The 23,132-nt window shown below is 43.6% G+C and overlaps 1 protein-coding gene across 3 annotated transcripts in view; it reads left to right on the forward strand.

Moving 5' to 3' along the window:
• The window catches only part of NRP2 (neuropilin 2), a 216,527-nt gene that overhangs the window by 48,979 nt on the left and 144,416 nt on the right, over nt 1-23,132 (forward strand). The gene's annotated exons all lie outside the window — the stretch shown is intronic.

Genomic DNA, 23,132 nt, shown 5'->3' on the forward strand with positions numbered 1-23,132 from the left:
ATCAGCCATTATTATATCTCAACAGCCTCTTCCTCAACACACGCTCAAGCTGTTAAATCCAGCGGTGCATTTGCAACCCAGGATTGCATTTCTGCTGTGCAGTAGGATCGAGATTAAAGGGAAATGTGTGGGACCGCATTCTGCGCTCAGAAATGCCGGCGCCCCTTCAACGCTCATTTTTGCTTTTGTCCAACTAAGCACTTGTGTCTAGAAGGCCTCAAATTGCCCTCGTTCGGTGAACGTTATTGGTACTCCCAGTTTTCTCATGGCTGGGAACCGGCTGTTCAACAGATGTCAGAAGGGAGAAGCCACTTTCTTCTGAGCTGCAGGGAAATATAAGCGGCTCAGGATAGAGCAGGAGTGGGGAAACATTTGCCTCTCCAGATGTTGCTGAACAACCACTCCCATCTGCCCTAGCAATCATGGCCGTTGGGTAGAGATGATGGGGGTTCAGCAGTATCTGGTGCCCCCCGCAGCTGGTATAGAAACAGGGGTCAGCAAACTTTTTCAGCAGGGGGCCGGTCCACTGTCCCTCAGACCTTGTGGGGGGCCGGACTATATTTTGAAAATAATAATAGTGAACGAATTCCTATGCCCCACAAATAACCCAGAGATGCATTTTAAATAAAAGGACACATTCTACTCATGTAAAAACACCAGGCAGGCCCCACAAATAACCCAGAGATGCATTTTAAATAAAAGCACACATTCTACTGATGTAAAAACACCAGGCAGGCCCCACAAATAACCCAGAGATGCATTTTGAATAAAAGGAAACATTCTACTCATGTAAAAACACCAGGCAGGCCCCACAAATAACCCAGAGATGCATTTTAAATAAAAGGACAAGTTCTACTCATGTAGAAACATGCTGATTCCTGGACCGTCCCCAGGCCGGATTTAGAAGGTGATTGGGCCACATCTGGCCCCCGGGCCTTAGTTTGGGGACCCCGGTATAGAATCTCATCATAGCAAGGGCCCCAATCTGGTTGGAAGCCCTATTGCTGAAGTATGGTGTTTGTTTGTTTGTGTGTTTGTTTAAAAATATATACTCTGATCCTAAGCAGGGATTCAGGAGTAAATCCTGTTGTGTTCAGCAGAACTGAATACCGCGCTTCGAATAATTCTGTCCACATAATGATTCACTTGTTGCTAATGCTGATCATAGGCAATGCTGGGCGAGATGACATCTTCCTATCTGGCTGGCAGGGTCTCTCCAGGGACTCTTGGCAGGGGTCTTTCCCATCACTTGCTACTGTACCACTTGCTACTGGAGGTGAACCTACATGTACTCCACCACTGAAAGTAGGAGCTGTACCCACAACAGGGTCTCTTGATCTAGATGGACAGTTGCAAGGTGGGGTGAGACCCCAATCCCCATAGTGATAGAGAGTGCTGAAAGTGTTGCTTTGATATTGCAACTACAGGCCATGGATTACCCCAGCACAGATGTTCTCAGTGGTGTGTAGCAGTCGTTAGTTACTGGAAGGGAAACTGATTTGAACACAAGTGGGAAAACTAGACCCTTGGTTATGTGCATTAATCCCAAGGATGAACGGAAGACCTATACAGTGGTACCTTGGTTCTCAAACTTAAACCGTTCTAGAAGTCCGTTCCAAAACCAAGGTGCGCTTTCCCATAGAAAGTAATGCAAAACGGATTAATCCGTTCCAGACTTTTAAAAACAACCCCTAAAACAGCAATCTAACATGAATTTTACTATCTAACGAGAACAGTGATCCATAAAATGAAAGCAGTAAACAATGTACTGCAGTCACACAATCAATCAATCAATCAGTAGCTGAACTGGGTTCCACACAGTCACACATACAAAAAGAGCCGCAAAAACAAACACGCAAAATAAATAGCAAAAACAGACAGACCTCTTTGTAACACTCAAGACGGAAGTGTGGCACTCAAAACGGAGCAAATTCGGCTTCTGAAAGAAGTTCACAAACCGGAACACTTACTTCCAGGTTCGCATTGTTTGGGTTCCAAGTTGTTTGAGTCCCAAGGTGTTTGAGAACCAAGGTACCACTGTATTGTATGGCCTTGTAATTTTGAGGTAGCCAAAGTTACTGGGCTACTGCTTTCATGACCCATGACTACTGCCCATGTTGGCTGGAGGTGTTCGGGGCTGGAGTCCATTGGCTACCCCTGCTGTAACTCTTAGCTGCAACAATCAGATTCTGGCAGGGTTACCAAATGCACAGGAAGGGTGGAGCTTTATTATTATTATTATTATTATTATTATTATTATTATTATTATTATTATTATTATTATTATCAAGTGCTGCTTGTCATGCTGGAGTGAGAAAAGCTGCAGTTGCCAACATTTGTTCTTCTAAACCAAAAATCCAGGAGCTCTGCTCACCCCCCCCCCCCCCCCGGCTCCTTGTAGATTCTGCTGCTATAATGTGCGTTCCCATAAGAAGACAAGGTGTTTCCTCTTTTCTTTCGCAAATACGACAGATTCTGCTGCATTTGGTGAAATGTAAGACTGGGGAGCTGGATGTCCAAGAAAAACAATTAGCAGCTAGTAAGAAATAATTAACAGCTTCAGTGAGCACCATTAAAAGCATGAATTAATGAGGTAGTCCCTTGGGTCTGTTAGAACGTCTGTGGTCGAGAAGCTGTCTAAAATGTTCAGCTTTTCTTGTGCATCTACAATTGGGTGTTATCTTGCAGTCTTTTCTGTGTGGTTTTACATCCTGTTTATTTTAAAGGAAATAGTACTTGATGGGCTGGCTACACCAATACTCACTCTCTCTCATCTTCCAGTACAAATATGAAGCAGTGCAATGGTTGCATAAAACCTGGCTCTGGTCTATAGTGTCCTGATCTCTGTTTTAAAACTAGTAAGGTAAAGGTAAAGGGACCCCTGACTGTTAGGTCCAGTCACGGACAACTCTGGGGTTGCGGCACTCATCTCACTTTACTGGCCAAGGGAGCCGGCGTACTGTTTCCGGGTCATGTGGCCAGCATGACTAGCCGCTCCTGGAGAACCAGAGCAGCACACAGAAATGCCGTTTACCTTCCCACCGGAGAGGTACCTAATTATCTACTTGCACTTTGACGTGCTTTCAAACTGCTAGGTGGGCAGGAGCAGGGACCGAGCAATGGCAGCTCACCCCGTCACGGGGATTCGAACCGCCAACCTTCTGATCGGCAAGCCCTAGGCTCTGTGGTTTAACCCACAGCGCCACCCGCGTCCCTTTTACTTGCATACTTGTATCTGAAAGCTTTCACACCTATTTGCCAGCAGCATCTAATTTATCTCTGAAACCTTGAGGACTAGGCAGTTCATTCATTTAGACCACAGCGCCACCCGCATCCCTTCTAAAACTTGTAGGAACCACCAAAGGCAATGCAAGTGAAAACAGCAGGGGGGTTCTTTTACATGGCAAGAACATGGGGCTTATTTCAGACATCAAGTCATGGTTTCTGCTAACCATAAACCAACACAAAGCATGGTTTAAAGCTATTCGACACTCTCCTTTCAACGAATCAAAAGCTTGTTGAGGCAGCGCAGCAGCCGTAACTATGATGTATAACTTCAGACATGTCAAGTTATAGTTGCTCCAAACTGTGGTTTGCAAGCCTATTTCAAACCATGGTTTCTCATTCTCATTTACTGCTTGATCACAAACCATGGTTTGTCAATTCAGACAAACTGCAGTTAAGGTTTGGACTGATAAACCTCTGGCAACATCCTATCCCTCTTACAATTCCAAGTATAACTTTGCTGCTAGGGTGCTGTTCCCCATTTCAGAACAATGAATAATGGGAGATCTACACGCTGGCACTAAAGAAAGAAATGACATGGCTTAAAAGACAAATTTAAAACGTAATGCAAGAGGAGAAAAAAGAGGCAGCTCATGAAATGGTGGGAGAATGTCTGTCGGGAGAGGACGATGTGATCCTAGTGGGAAGAGAAGCTTATTACAGCAGGTCTGTCTAATGTATCTGGGTTTAATGTTACAGGTAGGTAGCCGTGTTGGTCTGCCATAGTCAAAACAAACAAACAAACAAAATTCCTTCCAGTAGCACCTTAGAGACCAACTAAGTTTGTTCTTGGTATGAGCTTTTGTGTATCTGAAGAAGCGTGCAGGCACACGAAAGCTCATACCAAGAACAAACTTAGTTGGTCTCTAAGGTGCTACTGGAAGGAATTTTTTATTTTGTTTTGTTTGGGGTTTAATGTGGTCAGCATAAACTTGTGGCCTTTCAACTTTGTTAAATGCACTTTTACGGCTTTTCCACATGGCTATTTCTTGAGAATTTGGTGCTGCTCATGGATGCAGATTTGGCGCAGTGTTTCGACAATGTTGCCTTAATCAAAAAGCCAGACAGTGTAATTTTCTCACTTAGTCTAGTTTTACTATTTCATTTGAAAATTCGAGAAGTAAAAAACAAAACAAAACAAAACAACAACAATAACAACAAACCAATGGAAACAGTAAATCCAAATGGGGTGGTGGTGGTGTGGTGGAATATGGGATGACATGTTGATAAGGCAGATGTTGTATGGGCCCTGCAAGATTTCATGTTGCAGGGCCCACACCTGTGCCTAACAAAACACACTTTCAAAACACACCTGTGCCTAACAACTGCACTGTAAGTTGCTGTTAAACTTTATCTGATACTATTTGTGGTGCTATGATGAGGGACTCATTCACTTGTGGAAATGTTAATTGGCCTTGCTGCATTGGGGCTGTAATGTGATTGCGTGTAATTAGTATGGTTTCATAGTATAAAGATATTAATCCTTCAATGACAGATACTTGTAATCAGATATTACAAGATATTCAAAGTGTTGGTGCTGACCTTTAAAGCCCTAAACAGTCTCGGCCAGGTATACCTGAAGGAGCGTCTCCACCCCCATCATTCAGCCCAGACACTGAGGTCCAGCTCCGAGAGCCTTCTGGTGGTTCCCTCCCTGCGAGAAGTGAAGTTACAGGGAACCAAGCAGAGGGCCTTCTTGGTGGTGGCGCCTGCCCTGTGGAGCGCCCTTCCGCCAAGGAAATAAACAACTATGACTTTTAGAAGACACCTGAAGGCAGCCCTGTTTAGGGAAGTATTAAATGACTGGTGTTTTAATGTATTTTTTAATCTTTTGTTGGAAGCTGGCCAGAGTGGCTGGGGAAACCCAGCCAGATGGGTGGGATATGATAATAATAATAATAATAATAATAATAATAATAATAATAATAATAATAATTGTAATGTAGTTTTCATTATGGCTAAATAGAAAATGGCTTCATATTTTCAGCAAAGTGTTTAGTTTATTCGTTTCCTTTGCCCTTAATCTCAAGCAGCCTCATGCCCCAGGTGACATCAAAACTGATTGGCTTGGTAGCATATTGTGATGTTAGCCCGTTCTCTGTATGATCCCTGATTTGCTGGCATAAACCGTGTGACTAATTCAGAAAGAAGAAATTAATAGCAGCCATAGGAAGAAAGTGCCAGTGAATTGGCTGCAGTCAAATAGTACTGAACAAAACGAAAATCTCTACCCCGTCAAAATGGCTGAATGGTTTCGATTCTAAGAAAAAAACCACAGATTGAGAAATATTTGGCACAGGTCTAGTTTTGCATTCTCTGCAGACAAAGGTGTGATTGGCAGGACTGCCACCACAGGTTAAATCAAGTGTGCTATTCATGCTCCCCTTTCCGTCCACTTTTTTATGGGGCCACATTTCATTCATTCATTCAAACAGTTAATCTCAAAGGGGGAGGGTTCTCTGTTAGGAAAAAAACCCCTGCCTTCCCCTTCCCCACCATGAATGGAACCAACTTGGCACAATCAAAGCAACTTCCACCCCCACGGCTTCCATTTCAGCTCCAGGAAAGCTCCTTAGTTTTGGAAAGCACTTCAAAAACCAAGAAAATTGGCTTCCTCCTGTTATTGTGCCCTGTGTGTGTTCGTGATAGGCACAGCCGGGACCCTTAATACTTTGCAGGATGGGCACTTTTCTCAAACGAAGGTTGGATGCTGAGACATTGTCTGCCCTGCTGCCCTTCAGAAGCAATGACACAGCAGTAAACCAAGAGCAAAAGGGGAAACGGGGGGGGGGGGGAGAGAGAGAGAGACAGAAGCTCTGATTAGAGGCGTGCCAAACTATTCGGAAATAACTGTAATAGCCCCCGTCTGCTTGCCATTTCTCCCTGCGAGTGCAGCTGCCGTTTTTCCTACGGCTGCTCTTCAGCCCCGCCGTGCCGTGGGGATTGGGTATCTGCTATCTGAACCGGGAAGCGGCATCTAGTTTGAAAAGAGCATTCTGCTTCTTTAAAAGGTTGCCATTCTGTCACGTTACATTGGGCAAAAGAGCCCCATGCCAAGGGTTATTTTTGATCTCGGGAGATGCTCGGGCAAGCCTCCCAGGAGAAGGGTGAGGGGGGACGGCGGCGACTTATTTGCCACCCCTTTCACAAAAGAAAGACCTGCTTGGTCACGTAGTTCTCCTGCCCAGTCAGTTCTTCTACGACCGCTGCTTCTTGGTCCATTGCCTGCTGCCGGCGTTGGAAAATCTGACTCTGAAACCTCACCAGTATGTGAATCACTGCACGGAAAGGGCCCACACCTTTTCCATTCCCTCGCTCCTTCCTGCAGCATCTTTCAAATTCAAAGTTTCGCTTTGGAATTTGTATGTGTGCATCATCATCGCTCCTCTCAACCCACCTCCACACCCGTCCAATTTCTGAATCGATGCTGCCGAAACGTGTCACCCACTGCTCCACACTAGACTAATAATCATCCTGCTGAGGGATTGTATTGGGTGTTTAGCGGGCTTTTCATCCCAAGTCTGTCTTGTATAAACATGTTCATGCCACATCACAGCAGAACATCTCTCTCTCTCTCTCTCTCTCTCTCTCTCTCTCTCTCTCTCTCCAAACAAAGACATTTCGAAGAAAGGATTCATAAAAAAAAAACCACAGCCCAGCATGTTTTTCCCCCATCATCATTTACCGAACATGACATTCAAATTGAGTTATGAGCAATCCAGCGTCCATCCTGCCTCTGGAATTCTCCTACTCGCATGTGTAGCTTGCAGCCCCCTCTGGTGGTAACATGCCAAAACAGGACACATGATCTCTCGGGACCGTAGGTTCCCCCAAAGGGCTGTTGAGAATGGGTGCAAAGCTGTTGACCCTTGCTGCTGTTCCCCACTGCTATATACATAGCTGTCAACCCTCCCTGCTGTTTCCCAATGCTATAATAAGGGAATATCCCGCAAAAAAGGGGGAAGGTTGACAGCTATGAATGGGTGGCTAATATCCAAAGGGATATTATGAGATGGAAAGTTGATGGCGCCTGTCGGGAATTTCAGACAGGAGTGTTCACCCCAAAGAGAAGTGTACTTTTTGTTTAAAACAAAACAAAACAAAACACAAAAACAAAGGACCAGGAGGAAAATTAGGTTGCACATCACCCTGCTTTATAGTGACCAAATCTTTGAAAGTCTAGTAGTGTCGAGGCTTGAGAAAGCAGACTTTGAATGTAGCCTGCATTACGCATATTATGCATTGTTCTTTAAAACAGCTGTCCTGATCCTGGAAAACAGATCAGCTGCCCCCAGAGTATATTAACAGCATTGATTTAAAACCCAATCTCTTTCTTCTTTCAGTGTGTTAATGTTGCTGCTTAATTATTCCATCCCAGCTTGTTTTAAGGGTCCTTCTATTGTAGGTGGAAAAGCAATGACAAACCTAGTGTAGTGTAGTGTAGTGCAGTGCAGTGCAGTGTAGTGTAGTGTAGTGTAGTGTAGGAGAAAAGCAACGACAAACCTAGACAGCATCTTAAAAAGCAAAGACATCACCTTGCCGACAAAGGTCCGTATAGTTAAAGCTATGGTTTTCCCAGTAGTAATGTACGGAAGTGAGAGCTGGACCATTAAGAAGGCTGATCGCCGAAGAATTGATGCTTTTGAATTACGGTGCCGGACGAGACTCTTGAGAGTCCCATGGACTGCAAGAAGATCAAACCTATCCATTCTTAAAGAAATCAGCCCTGAGTGCTCACTGGAAGGACAGATCCTGAAGTTGAGGCTCCAGTACTTTGGCCACCTCATGAGTAGAGAAGACTCCCTAGAAAAGACCCTGATGTTGGGAAAGATGGAGGGCACAAGGAGAAGGGGACGACAGAGGATGAGATGGTTGGACAGTGTTCTCGAAGCGACTGGCATGAGTTTGGCCAAACTGCGGGAGGCAGTGAAGGATAGGCGTGCCTGGCGTGCTCTGGTCCATGGGGTCACGGAGAGTCGGACACGACTGAACGACTGAACAACAACAACAAGTGTAGGTGGTGTGCAAAGCTATACAGGAATAGGCATTCTGTGGCCGTCATTTTTTTGCCGTCATTTTGGACCCCATCCACTACACCAGGGATTGCAAATCGGTGGCTCTCTATATGCTGTCGCTCTCTAAGTCCCATCAGGTCCAGGCAAGCATGTCCACTGGTCAGGGATGATAAGAGCTGTAGTCCAGAAACAGCTAGAGGACCATAGGTTCCCCATCGCTGCGCTAGATTGCATCTTATTATGACTCTGTATCTGATTCTCTCACAATATCCAGTCTTCACAGTTGGCCAACACATCACAACACAACACAGTGTAGTAGTAGTTGTAATAATAATAATAATAATAATAATAATAATAATAATAATAATAATAATAATAATAATAAAATTGCTGCCCAAGGTTCGTACATGGGAAAATTGAATTCACTAAGGCAGGCTGCTGTTTACAAAGAGAGGGCGAGATTCCTAGCATTTTAATTTGGAAGTGAGTCAGACTGAAGTCGGTGAGGTCTACTCCCAAGAAACATGTCCAGCTCTTAGGTATATGAACGACTTCTTCAAGATTCCCGTTGAAGCCTCTGCCTGAAGCAGCTGAGCTATAATAGCTTTCTGGAAGCCATTTCTTCAAATGCCCTCCTTGATACGATAAAGTCATGCTGCTCGCTTTGATTTCACTAGCAGATGTTATCGGCGTAGGGCAGGAAATCGTTGGGAGTGCTGTTACCGTATAGTCACCAAGCTACAGGTTCTGTCTCAACCCACATATCCCCAAATGCAGGTTACTGCTTCTCCAAGGCAAAGCAGTAGGTGGGAGGGCACCGCTCGTTCATTCATTAATACATACAAGAAAACATTCATATCTTACATTTCCCCTCTGAAAGGATGCACCCAAAGTTGCTAACACAGTATAAAAAATAATTTTAAAAAGGGCCCTACCCAGTGTTTGGCAAGTAGCAGGTAGCTCCCACAGCAGATCTTTAACATTGTTTTTTTTTTAATAGGAATTTATTGGATTTTCAAAATTAACCAGATTACAAATACACACAATACACACAAAACAACACAATTAATTAAAAGTCCTTCACTTCTTTAAAATACTAAACTTGGGACTTCCTCACGACCTCTCTTATGCATTCAATTCTAATCTTCTTTAGTAACTTTGTAACATTGTAAAATCTTATTTCTTTCATCTAATCTTAATCTTGCCATTTTAATCAACATATCTCAAGTCATACAATTTGTTCTTATCAAATAAAATATCAAATTCCAAATCTTAACTTCTTATATCCTTTTTTCACTTAACTTAGTAAAGCTGTTGCCCTTGTTACTTCTGATTCCAACTTCCAGAAATATAAAAATCAATCCCTTTTAACCAAAAACCTAAGTATCTCTTCCATTCTCAAAATCCATTTCCCCCTCTGATGCCGGAGTACCGTGGTCAGCCTTCATATTACAGCTCTTAGATCCCATTACCCCACCCCTCTCCTCACCATCCTTCCCCTTCCCATTCCCATCTCCCACCAGGCTCCCCCCCCCCAACATTTCCCCAGTCCAGGTTCTTCTTCTCCCAGAATGTTACAATTTCCTTCTTCCTCCAGAATGTCACATTTTCCTTGATACATGATAACAGAAACAAAGTTCGTTCATTCATTAATACAGTGTTTTTCAACCACTGTTCCGCGGCACACTAGTGTGCCGCGAGATGGTGCCTGGTGTGCCGTGGGAAAAATTGAAAAATTCAAGAGAATTACTTTATATATAGTCAATATAGGCACAGAGTTAAATTTTTTAACATTTTCTAATGGTGGTGTGCCTCATGATTTTTTTCATGAAACAAGTGTGCCTTTGCCCAAAAAAGGTTGAAAAACACTGCATTAATACATACAAGCAAACATTCATATCTTACATTTCCCCTCTGAAATGATGCACCCAAAGTTGCTAACAGAGTATAAAAAATAATTTTAAAAAGGGCCCTACCCAGTGTTTGGCAAGTAGCAGGTAGCTGCCACAGCAGATCTTTAACTTTGCCCCACAGAGGTTGGAGGTATCTTGCTCCTGCAGAGTGCCAGATTCTTGTCCCTGGCTTTGGGGCCAGTTCCCTCTCCCCTCTGCTGCAGCCCAGTACGACATAGCTCACAACATTGGATAGTTCACCCTGATCTTCAGGAGTTAAATTTTTGGAGGGTGGGGGAGTTCAGGGGACTGCAGAGCAGGGAGGGAAAGATCCATTGCCCAAGCTTTCCTTCCCATAATTAAGAATAAAAAGCGCATTTAAAACAGGGCCTTTAGACCAAGGCTAGCTGTTAATAAAATTAGGCAGCAACCTAATCAAAGGCTTGTTTTAACAGAGAAGTCGTCAAATGCTGGCAAAACACAGATAAAAGAATTCCCATCCTTTTTTTTGGTCACCCACTGTTTCTCTGCAGCTCCTCTCCCCAGGTGATTTTTCATCAGTACAGGATCCAGTCTTGCAACAGTAGTTCTTTTCAGGTCCAGGATTGTAAGGCTCTGCCAACCTTTAGGGTAGTGTGACATCCCAGCGAAGGGAAGGGGGAGGCTGCAGATGAATCGCTTCTACCCCAAAGTGAATTACGCTACAGTAACATACATCAAGAGGGACGCGGGTGGCGCTGTGGTCTAAACCACTGGGCCTAGGGCTTGCCGATCAGAAGGTCGGCGGTTCGAATCCCCGCGACGGGGTGAGCTCCCATTGCTCTGTCCTAGCTCCTGCCAACCTAGCAGTTCGAAAGCACGTCAAAGTGCAAGTAGATAAATAGGTACCACTCCGGCGGGAAGGTAAGCGGCGTTTCCGTGCACTGCTCTGGTTTGCCAGAAGCGGCTTAGTCATGCTGGCCACATGACCCGGAAAAACTCTCTGTGGACAAACGCCAGCTCCTTCGGCCAGTAAAGCGAGATGAGCACAGCAACCCCAGAGTCGTGTGTGACTGGACTTAACTGGACTTTACCTTTAACATACATCAAACAGTTGCATATATAAAAACAAAATAATTGCAGATATAAAAACAGTTATAAATATATAGAAATATAGAAACAGTTCAAAACATCCAATAGCACATACATAAAATCGATTCAAATTTAAGACAGATACCAGATGGTATACATTTTTTAGAAGCCTTGTTGAAAGAAGACTGTCGTTTGCAAGCTCTGAGAAGTCAATAGAGGAGGCTCTGGAGAATCCATACCTTTCGCAGAAAACTAACAGAAACTGGTGAATGCCTTAGCAATTTGCACTGGCATTACTTAAAAGTAATGAGGTGACGATTTTCTGACTGCCCACGTCTGCAAAATGTTCTCTCCGAAAGAATGGCATAACTGATTTCCAGATGTTATAACCTCTTCCAGTTACTGCCAAATTTTGAAGTTCCTTTGGAGCCTATTTGTGCCATTTTCTTCCGTTTGAGGGGTAGTTTGACACACACAAGGTGCTAGCAGCGGGCTGCCTCCCCCCCCCCCCAATCATTGCAATGAGAAGCATAGATTTCATGTCTTAAGTTGAGAAAACTTACTTGAGTTCACTGAGTGAGTTCATTAAGTCATTATCTCCCAGCCTCAATTTTCTGTATTATGGAGTTGGCCTACCTTACAGGATTGTTGTAAGAATTACTAAGATACTATTGGTTGTAGGCAGAAAAGTTGTCCTGTTTTCACTGGGACTTCCACTTCCACAGCATATAATAATAATATTTATTTATTTATTTATTTAGTTAGTTAGTTAGTTAGTTAGTACTTTGGCCACCTCATGAGAAGGGAAGACACCCTGGAAAAGACCCTGATGTTGGGAAAGATGGAGGGAACAAGGAGAAGGGGACGACAGAGGATGAGATGGTTGGACCGTATTCTCGAAGCTACTAACATGAGTTTGGCCATACTGCGAGAGGCAGTGAAGGATAGGCGTGCCTGGCGTGCTCTGGTCCATGGGGTCACGAAGAGTCGGACACGACTGAACGACTGAACAACAACAAAGTTAGTTAGTTAGTTAGTTAGTTAGTTAGTTGTTATACCCCGTCCATCTGGCTGGGCTTCCCCAGCCACTCTGGGCGGCTTCCAACAAAATATTAAAATACAATAATCCACCAGACATGAAAAGCTTCCCTAAACAGGGCTGCCTTCAGATGTCTTCTAAAAGTCTGGTAGTCGTTGTTCTCTTCGACATCTGGTGGGAGGGCGTTCCACAGGGCGGGTGCCACTACCGAGAAGGCCCTCTGCCTGGTTTCCTGTAACTTCACTTCTCGCAGGGAGGGAACCACCAGAAGGCTCTCGGAGCTGGACCTCAGTGTCTGGGCAGAACGATGGGGGTGGAGACGCTCCTTCAGGTATACTGGACCGAGGCCGTTTAGGGCTTTAAAGGTCAGCACCAACACTTTGGACTGTGCTCGGAAACGTACTGGGAGCCAACGTAGGTCTTTCAAGACCGGTGTTATATCTTCTCTCTCCTTCCTTTGCACACCCCCAAAATCTGTTCTGCCCCCCCCCCCACAACCCTTTGGAAGAGGGGCTCAGAGGGCACATGAAGAGAGGAAGTCCTTGTATACCAATTTTGTAACATGCTGTGGGTGCATCTTACGTAAATCTGGATTTTGTTTTTTATAACCCTTTTTAGGTTGCTTAAATGGAATGAAGCAGAAGATAAAATAGTGAGTCAGAGAAGTCTGGTTATGAGTTGACTCCACACACGTACCCAGACATCAGCTGACGATTATAATTTCAGACCATCCAGCTTTTGCTGGATCCCTTCTGCATAGGAATGCAATGTTGCAAACGGTTTTCTTTCCATCAGCTGAGGTCAAAGAGCAGTTGAGGCAGTAATTACTGGTGGATAATTAGTCCCTGTTTTGGAAATTGATGAATAATTAGCTGATGTGTAAACATTTGGGAAACAATACAAACTCATCTCTAGAATTGGAACTGCTGCTAGAAATATAAACCATACAACTGAAGATGACATGAGTTTTCTCCTTGCTTTAAAGAAAACATCTGGCTTGTTATATATACCCTGTGTGTGTGTTTTCCAAACTTAAATAAATTATTTTGATGTGACATAGAACTTTTTGTTCTTACAACTTTGGTGGAAACTGGTTTGCATTCCCCCGCCAGATCTTGTTCATGTAAATATTAAGTGTATAATTTGTAAAATTGCTGCTGTTGATAGAAACTAGAAAGTGGTTTTTACTTTGTTATTGTTGTTGGAAGATCAGAAGTTTGTCCTGAAATCAGTTAGAAAAGTGCATGAATTCTTTTTGTTAAATTATTCAACTGAGTTTGACGGGAAGGTAATTTGTGATGCAGACAAAGCCTATATTGGTGGAGGGCTTTTATTCATATATTTGCTTACTTCAATAAGTAACATAAATAGAATGAACAAAACTTAATATATAATAATATATATCGTATTATTGAAGACTTAGGATGGTATCCAACTAAGTCATATCCAGAGAGGACCAACCGAATTCTTAGTCGGAGTATGAATAATATTGGATATCAGCCATAGAGTTTGTATATAATTAGAAAGTTGATTCTAAAATCTCCAATGAACTAGAGCTATGTTTTAAGTACATAGAGTCAACACATGCAGAAATGCAAAAGCATTGAGCTTTGTCAAACAAAAAATATTTGAAAATGGAAGCAAAGCAGAAAATAGCTAGCTCAATATATTTATTACCAAAGAATGAAAAATGACTTATTTCACGCTACGAGAAATCGTAAGATGCAGAGGCCAATGCAGAATAATGAAAAAAATGATCATTGGGTATTGTTGTTGTTGTTTGTTGTTTAAAAAATAGAGATCTGTATCTATCTAATACTAGAAATATTAGAAGCTTTTCCCCACCCTAGATTAAATAATATTAATAAATGCTTTTGAGGCAGAGGTCTCAGACCATTCTAAAGCTCAAACCAAATATAACTTATGAATTGGTCGGCTTGCTTTGTGAATATTATAAATCTTTTTCTGATACTTTGAATCAACCACCAACAAAACTCCATACAAATGTTTGGAGAGATTCAGCACTCTGAAATGATGTTAAGAAGAACTATGTTTTTACACGAACCAGAGAAGGACCCTAACACGTATATAAATTTCACTTTTACATCCAGATTATAATATATGTTCCTGTAGGCTAATATGTTAAACAATATATGTAACTGGTAATAACGTGCATTAGGAGCAATCTGGCTTTGAGGACGTCAATTATCAGGCGGCACTAGAAGAGGCCGATCAATAATTAACCAATGCAAGGAGACAAAGGAAGTTGCTGCATTGAGGTTCATTGATGCAGAAAAAGCTTTCAACAGGGTGGAGTGGCAAGCTTCTTTTGCCACACTGCAGAGTTTTGGAACAGAGAAATCTTTCCTGGAATATAAATCTGGAGCAAAATTGTTAATTAATAGATTACACTCCAAACACTTGTCTACAAAGCAGCACCTATCAGTGGGTGAAACTGAACATATTATGGTTTGGCTGAGTTGCCGCTATTAAAATGAACATCTTTCAAAATCTTTGATTCGTTTATTGAAAATTTATACCATTTACAGTATATTCTGGCGTATAAGACTACTTTTTAATCCAGGAAAATCTTCTCAAAAGTCGGGGGTCGTCTTATACGCCGGGTGGAAAATCTGTGGTTGAGTATATCTCAAACTCTATATTTTAACTGGAAAAGTTGGGAGTCGTCTTATATGCCCAGTCGTCTTATACGCCGCAATAGGTAAGTAGCAACCAACCACTGAAATCATAGCAGAATATCCCCCCCCCTAATTTTATTGGAAAATACAACTAAACAAGTATGTCTTGGGCTAACCTGATAAATCCTAAACATAAAGAGGTTGTGAACCTGCTTAAACTGGCTTGCGTATCATTATGCTACTAAATTAACATGTATATTTAGCTGTTAAATTTAAATTTGCAAGTTCCATATTATAGCCTAGAATAGGACTGCAGTAAAATGCCCTTCTGTGTTGTTGTTTTTTAAAACCTGCATTTCTATCCTCATGGCAACATGGTTGGGAACCCCTATTTCCTGATTCTGTCATGGGATGTGCCTGCTGTACTGAAAGCAACTATATCTGGATTGAGTTCTCTGTGTGTAACTGCTGTATTTGATAAACTACATAAAGCGGGTTACATGTAAATTACCTGGAAGATTTCTCTGTGTGTGACATGACATGATTCTTGAGGGTTGAGCCTTGTGTTTTTGTATTTTCTTATATAGGTTTTTAAGGCCAGGCTTATACATAGTAGAATCACAACTGCCACTGATAACAGTGTTGTGTTGTCTCTTTTCTTACCCCCAGTAATGCTTAGTTAGGCACCATCGTGTTGCAGGTTTCTCTTCCCTATTACCATTAACCAGAGAAGTAAAATTTGGAACACAGTGATGTCATCACACATTTTGCATTGCTGAATACTGCTGGGAGGTGGGCATAATAAGATGTGAAGCTGCTGTTTTTGCCAGTAGCCTGTCAGTTACCGTTTTAGCATCTCGTTCTGGACTAAGATGTGTAGAAATGACCAGGCAATGCGAATCTTTGTAATTCATCAGATATCGAACATGCAGGGGGGGGGGGGGGAGTCTAGTTTGGATTACATGAACAAACCCCAGATTAAATTGGCAGCTACAGAAATCCAAATATTTTACTGTAAGAAATATCTAATATGTGCAGTCTTAGATGTGGCAACCCTGTAACAATCTGTGACCAATTACTGAGATTATTTAATACCACTAGAGAAATTTGCTAGTGTTTATGGCAGTTGTTGGTGTCTGTTCTGTACTGCTTGTAAGAGGGAACTTTTCAGGCATTCTTGTAATGATAGAATTATTCCTCAGCTAATCCTAGCACACTGTTCTTTTCTAGCCATTTGAGGATTAAGCGGCGTTAACTCAAGAAGCTTTCTAAATATTGGCATGGAGATTATTATCTTTCAGATGTCTGCTCCCTTCTGCAGTTTGCAACCCCAGGACAAGTTGATAGAACCTATAAAGTTCTGCGGTTCCCCTCTTTTGGAGGGATTTTATATGTGGGATTTGTGGGTGCGTGTGAAAAGTCAGTGGATATCAGCACGTATACTTTTCTTGTGATAGTTTCATAATGGTTTTAGGAGTTGTCTCTGTGCTGAAAGCACATTATGCCAGGAGCAACATTGGTTCTGTGTTTCGAAAAAGAAGTATGAATAGTCACTTAGTTCACTTTGCACCGTTGGTAGCAAGGGGATGTTCACGTGAGACTAAAAGAGATACCAAAGCATGGTGGTGGATGTTCTGGTGTGGCAGATAAGTTACTGTTTACTAGGAAGGGTAGGAGCAATGCAGCGGTAACCCACCTCTGTGTGGTGCAAACGCACAAATGGATCCCATTTGGTGTTCCTGCCGCCATGTTTGCTCAGTGCTGCCTCACTCCTCTGCCGCCGCAAAAACATCAGCAGCATATGGAGGAGGAATAGAGAGCAGAAAGAAAAAAAAATTAAGGAAGAGGCAGCTTCTGTGATTCTCGAAAGAAATCAGTACAGTCGTACCTTGGATCCTGAATGCCTTGCAAGTCGAACGTTTTGGCTCCCGAACGCCACAAACCTGGAAGTGAGTGTTCCGGTTTGCAAACGTTCTTTGGAACCCGAACGTCTGACGCGACTTCCACGGCTTCCAATTGGCTGCAGGAGCTTCTTTCTTGCAGCCAATCGGAGCCCGCGCCTTGGTTTCCGAACGTTTTGGAAGTCGAACGGACTTGCGGAACGGATCTTCCCAGAGTCTGGATTGGGTGCCTAGGCTCTAGCATTGCCTCGTTCCAGGGCCTTAGAGAGATTGAGGCTTAGAGCTTTCAGGATGTGAATTGGGGCTGTTACCTTCCTCCCTCTTTCATGTTAGTTACTGAAGGCGCTGCAGCTGCAGCCTTCATTTGTGAATGGGAGCCCTTCTTATTGCCTCCTGAAAAATAGCATGAAGCTGTAAGGAGAGATGGTGGCAATTTTTATGAATGTTTTCATGGGGAGCCTCCTATCTTGAGTTCAGAGCTGAGTGTTTTAAATAGCAGATGACCCTGGAAAGTATGGGTTCTTTGTGTGTTTTAAATAGGGTATTTCTTGTGATTTCTAGCCATTCAGGAGGAGGTATTTCTTCTGAACCTAGGATCGTCTTCCTCACCTCCCCCTTTTCATCTGTAATCTCGGGAAGCGGCAGAGTTGTAAGAGGGTTTCTGTGGAAGTAATTGATTTCTGTCACACACACAGATATAGAGACAAAGGCAGAGAGGCAGGCAGGTCAGACTGACAGACAGACACACACACGCAGAAAGAAAAAGTTTGCATTAGAATTATTTTGCCTTTGGTGGCAGTGGATCTGAACCAAACTTAGAAGTGGGGGGAGAGACATCTTGGAAGTGAAACAAAGCATTGCCTTTTACACAAAAATAGGAAATTGCCACTGAACAAGGCACTGTCAGGATCCCTTTATTGTGAGCTAGACAGTGAGAAGCACATGTAATAGAGATGCTTGGCTTGTGCAGCGGAAGGCTCCAAAACTCCCTTACTTTTGTTGTTGTTTAGTCGTTTAGTCATGTCTGACTCTTCGTGACCCCATGGACCAGAGCATGCCAGGCACTCCTGTCTTCCACTGTCTCCCACAGTTTGGTCAAACTCAGGTTGGTAGCTTCAAGAACATTGTCCAACCATCTCGTCCTATGTCGTCCCCTTCTCCTTGTGCCCTCCATCATTCCCAACACCAGGGTCTTTCCCAGGGAGTCTTCTCTTCTCATGAGGTGGCCAAAGCATTGGAGCCTCAGTTTCAGGATCTGCCCTTCCAGTGAGCACTTAATTACCCTTCATTACAGAGCATATGTATCAAACCCATTCGTCCCTTCCTATTTCTCCTCTGCCCCACTGTTCCACCCCTTTTGCTGACCTGCTTCAGACAGCCGGTCACCCATTTTCATCGCTTAGTCGCAGCAGTGGTGCTTGCAGCGGAAGCTGTGTTGGTGTCTGAGTGTAAGATGACAGGTGTTTGGTGTTCATTGAGAAAGGTGCGTTCTTCTGGCTCATTAATGTCGCAGAGGCTTTTAAATCTAGATCCCTAGATGAGAAGGCTAGAGTTCTGGGTAGCCCACTTAACGTATTTGCACGGCAAATTTGCTGATAAAATTTGTTCTCGCCTGCTCCAACTTAGGCACCGCTTGGAATGCAGTTCCTGCTCAAGAGGTGTCCTTGGCCTCCATTTATCCAGTTGTTTTGGATGTGAGTCAGTTGGATAAGTGCGTCATTTGCTCCAGCTGAAGGGGCGGGCAAGGTCCTTGCAGCTGCGTGACCTATCACCCGTGCTGCAGATTATTGCCTTGCTTAACTGGTTAAACCCATATTTGTAGAGTGCCCTAATAACCAAACCAGGCCTCTGCTCCCTCCCAAACTTCCCAATAAAACTTTAGGGAGATTATTGGTTTGTAACAAGAATTACTGAGAGCTGGACCATAAAGAAGGCTGATCGCCGAAAAATTGATGCTTTTGAATTATGGTGCTGGAGGAGACTCTTGAGAGTCCCATGGACTGCAAGAAGATCAAACCTATCCATTCTCAAAGAAATCAGCCCTGAGTGCTCACTAGAAGGACAGATCCTGAAGTTGAGGCTCCAGTACTTTGGCTACCTCATGAGAAGGGAAGACTCCCTGGAAAAGACCCTGATGGAGGGCACAAGGAGAAGGGGACGACAGAGGATGAGATGGTTGGACAGTGTTCTCGAAGCTACTAACATGAGTTTGGCCAAACTGCGAGAGGCAGTGAAGGATAGGCGTGCCTGGCGTGCTCTGGTCCATGGGGTCACGAAGAGTCGGACACGACTGAACGACTGAATAACAACGAACAAGAATTGTCCTGCAGGGTGCCACGTGTTTCCATCATATTCCTCCTACTTTTAACATATAAAGCTGCCTTATAGTGAGAGTTAGGGCATTGGTCCATCTAGCCCAGTTTTGCCCACCTTGTCTGGCAGCAGAGGCTCTCCACAGAGAGGGATATACCTCGCAATATGCTTTTAAATGGGGGTGCCTGGGATAAAACCTTCTATATGCAAAGCTCTATCGCTGGGCTGCACTTCGTCCCTTCCACACCTGCAATCATCGGCATAAGACTAGGATAGGCCATTTGGCAGGTTGGGGTGAGGTATTCTGGTTGCCCTCAACTGCCTCTTTCAGCTGTAGCTGGTAATGGACAGGATGAGGCCAGGTAAGGTGGAAATGTTGATGCTGCAGGTCGATTTTGAGAGTGTCGCAGTTGTATTTTCACTGTTCACTTAGCTGATGCTAGCTGTTTATCTTGCTGAATAGTTTCATGAGAATTTATTTTAAGTTCATACGTTACTACTTGATTTATGCTGTAATCCACTAGCGGTAGGTTAATAGAGCATGATTTTTAATACTAAAACAATCGTTCACCTTCTGCCGTAAACTTACAGGATGTTCTTAAGCCCATCTGCAATATGGGGGGAAATAATAATGATGCTTTGCTAAACTGTTGTAAGGAATGCTGAGATAATGAGGGAAGTTTTGAACTTTACAAAAGTTGAAAATAATACCCAGTGGTGTTATTAGTAACTGCATTTTAAAAAGGTTTCCGGTGGCTGATGGAATTTCTGCATAGGCAGGTGAAACCACCCCATAACCATTCCCTGCCTTGCCAGGGACATTGGGTTGACATGCATGACTGACAAGTCTATTCTGCTCCCTCCCAGTTTCGAGAACCTGTGGATACTACTGGGAGAATTGGGAGGCTGCCCATCCAGTGCCTATTGAGGAAGTATGGTCAATAATCTGGAAACTGTACCGCTAATAGGAAGGTGCCACTGTATATCAGTCCTTTTGTTTTATTCAGCAAAACAGATCAACATTGTCCTCTTCCACTCCCCAACTTCTACTGCTTTGAGACTCCTTAGGGTAGTGATAAAGCGGGATATCAAATCCAAACTCCTCCTCCTCCTCCTCCTCCTCTTCTTCTTCTTCTTCTTCTTCTTCTTCTGTGCTTGGGCTGCGTTTGACATTTAGACCCTGTGCCTAAACCAGGCAGAAATGCAGACAATGTATAGCCAGAATGCATTCTGTAGATATATGGATTCTGCATTCTATATATAAGGGTCTGGTGACTTCTGTTTCAGTGTATCTGAAGAAGTGTGCATGCACATGAAAGCTCATACCAAGAACAAACTCAGTTGGTCTCTAAGGTGCTACTGGAAGGAATTTTATATTTTGTTCTGTAGATATTACCGTATATACTTGAGTATAAGCCTAGTTTTTCAGCACACTTTTTGTGCTTTAAAAGCTGCCCTCGGCTTATACTCAAGTCAACCATTCCTTAAGAAGTGTATAAGAACGGTGGTTCTTTACTCTCCCCAGGCAGCTTGTTCCATTCCTGAACTGCTCACATAAATGCAAACTTTAGACCCCAGAAGGCAAAAAGCCTATCAGTTAAGGAAGTATTAAAACCCCACAGGTGCTCACTTTCCCTGGCTCCTGCTTAAACAGGACAGGATCCCAGCCTTCTCTGTATAACACAAGGGAACATTGCACTGTGAGTTAAACCACGGAGCCCTAGGGCTTGCTGATCAGAAGAATGGCGGTTCGAAACCCTGCGACGGGGTGAGCTCCACAGCAGCAAAGGAGGAAGAGGAAGGAGCAGCCCAAAGGGCTGCTTTGGGCTGCTCGTTCCTCCTCTACCACAGTGGCAAAGGTGAACCGGCTTATACTTGAGTCAATAAGCTTTCCCACATTTTTGTAGGGAAATTAGGTGCCTCGGCTTATATTTGGGTCGACTTATACTCGAGTATATACGGTAAATCTTCAGCCCAGTCTTATTGTGTCAGGGCTGCCTTTTATACCCAGCCAGAACAATGTCTTCATAAATCACCCGGCAAAGGAGGTGCCAAGAGTGCGAACAGTAAGAGAGCAAAGAAATTACTGAACACGAAAGAAGCTATCTCTTCAAACCAGCCACTGGGAGTTGCCTTGCACCATCTTCACTGCCCTGCCACTAAAAAGAAAAAAGAGAGAAACAAACTGTTCCGACAACGAAGGCATCGTGGGGAGTTTCATGGTTCCCTTTTAGAGGGTATTTTATTTGTTTATTTATAGGCTTACTCACTGCACAATAAACGGACCATGTAGGCAGTGGGCATTAGGCACCCATAAAAGAGCATTAAAAATACTTAAGTCAACTTCTGGACGGTGGCACACAACAATCGATGGTTGAGCTTTACATCAGAAAAGGCCTGTGTAAACAGAAGAGTCTCAAGCGGGCATCTGAAATACAATACTGATGGTGCTTGTTTAATAGTAGTAGGCAAAGCAGTTCCACAACATTTAGTTCCGCACTAAAAGCCTTCCATCTTGTAGGAAAAAATGTGCCTCAGCAGTGCCTCTCCAGCTTACAAAGTAAAGCTTGGGAAATTGCCTTACTAAGTTTGCAGAAGGCACTCACAGCCACTTGAGCTACTAATGATTAACCCAGAAGAACTTTACTGGCCGAGGGAGCCGACGTTTGTCCGCAGACAGTTTTTCCGTGTCATGTGGCCAGCATGACTAAGCTGCTTCTGGCGAACCAGAGCAGCGCACAGAAACACCGTTTACCTTCCCGCCAGAGTGGTACCTATTTACTTGCGCTGGTGTGCTTTTGAACTGCTAGGTTGGCAGGAGTAGGGACCGAGCAACGGAACTCACCCTGTTGCGGGGATTCAATCCGCTGACCTTTTGACCAGCAAGCCCTAGGCTCAGTGGTTTACACCACAGTGCCACCCACACTCTGTGAAAGGGTGCCGACTGCTAAAAGTCCTCCAGTGCTGTAAAGTTCTCTTCTGAATGCAAATCTCCTTGTTCCTCCAAAGTATTCTGTGACAGGGAACTGGGCCTGTATATGATGAGGACGTTATTTTGAATTGGCCTGTCATCGATCTGTTGCCTTGGTACTGTTCAGAGGTGAACATTCGTATAATATATTATTGTAGGTATCCCCCCCTCCCCATCTTTTCAGTGATCAAGCGCTACTGAGCAGTGACAGTGCAATGAAATAGAAAGCAAAGTCCAATTTTCTCCACAAATGGATTGCGGTAGCACTAGGAAGGTGCAAATATGGTTTCTCGAGGCGCCATATCTCTCCGAGAGTCACATTTTCAAATGTGACTGGAGGATGGGGGGGGGGGTCTGTGCTTTTTTATATTACAGAATGCAGAATTATGTGGAAAGAGTAGCGTTCTGTGAAGTATTTTTGATTTGTTTTCTTACAAGCTCTTAGTTTTGGCCCTGCTCGGATCCTCAAGAATTCTTGTAACGAAAGAGCACTTGTAGCTAAGAATGGAAGGGTTGGGTTCTACGGATGCAAATAGCATTAACCAGCCACGTATTACTCAGGAATGGCAAGTCGCAGAAAACCTCTGAAGACGTGTGGTATTGTACCGTGTTTCCATATACTGCATAGCTGAACTGTTTCCCAAATGTGTCCCATGTGAGTGAGAAGAGCAGTCTTTTCCTCTTTTGCCCAACTCTGAAGGATTTTGGCAGCAGTGCCCCTGGAGCACAGCCTAACAGAGAGATGGAGGGAAATTGGAAGGAAAGTAATCAGCCGCAAAGGAAAAATGAAAGAGGAGCTATTCCTTCCTTCCCTCCCCCGCCCTCTCTCTAAACTGAATTGAAAATGAAATTTCATGAGACAAAATTAAAGCGATGTTTAATGAAGTCCTCGTTCTGATTTCTATCATGCCCATGTGCAGCCTCCTTTAAATCTGCACATGAATAGGTCTGATTCCATATGCCTTGTGGGTGGATTTTGTTTACTGCAATTTGCCACAATATGTGT

This window comes from Lacerta agilis, chromosome 1 (genome assembly GCF_009819535.1).
Source record: "Lacerta agilis isolate rLacAgi1 chromosome 1, rLacAgi1.pri, whole genome shotgun sequence".
Lineage (NCBI taxonomy): Eukaryota > Metazoa > Chordata > Lepidosauria > Squamata > Lacertidae > Lacerta > Lacerta agilis.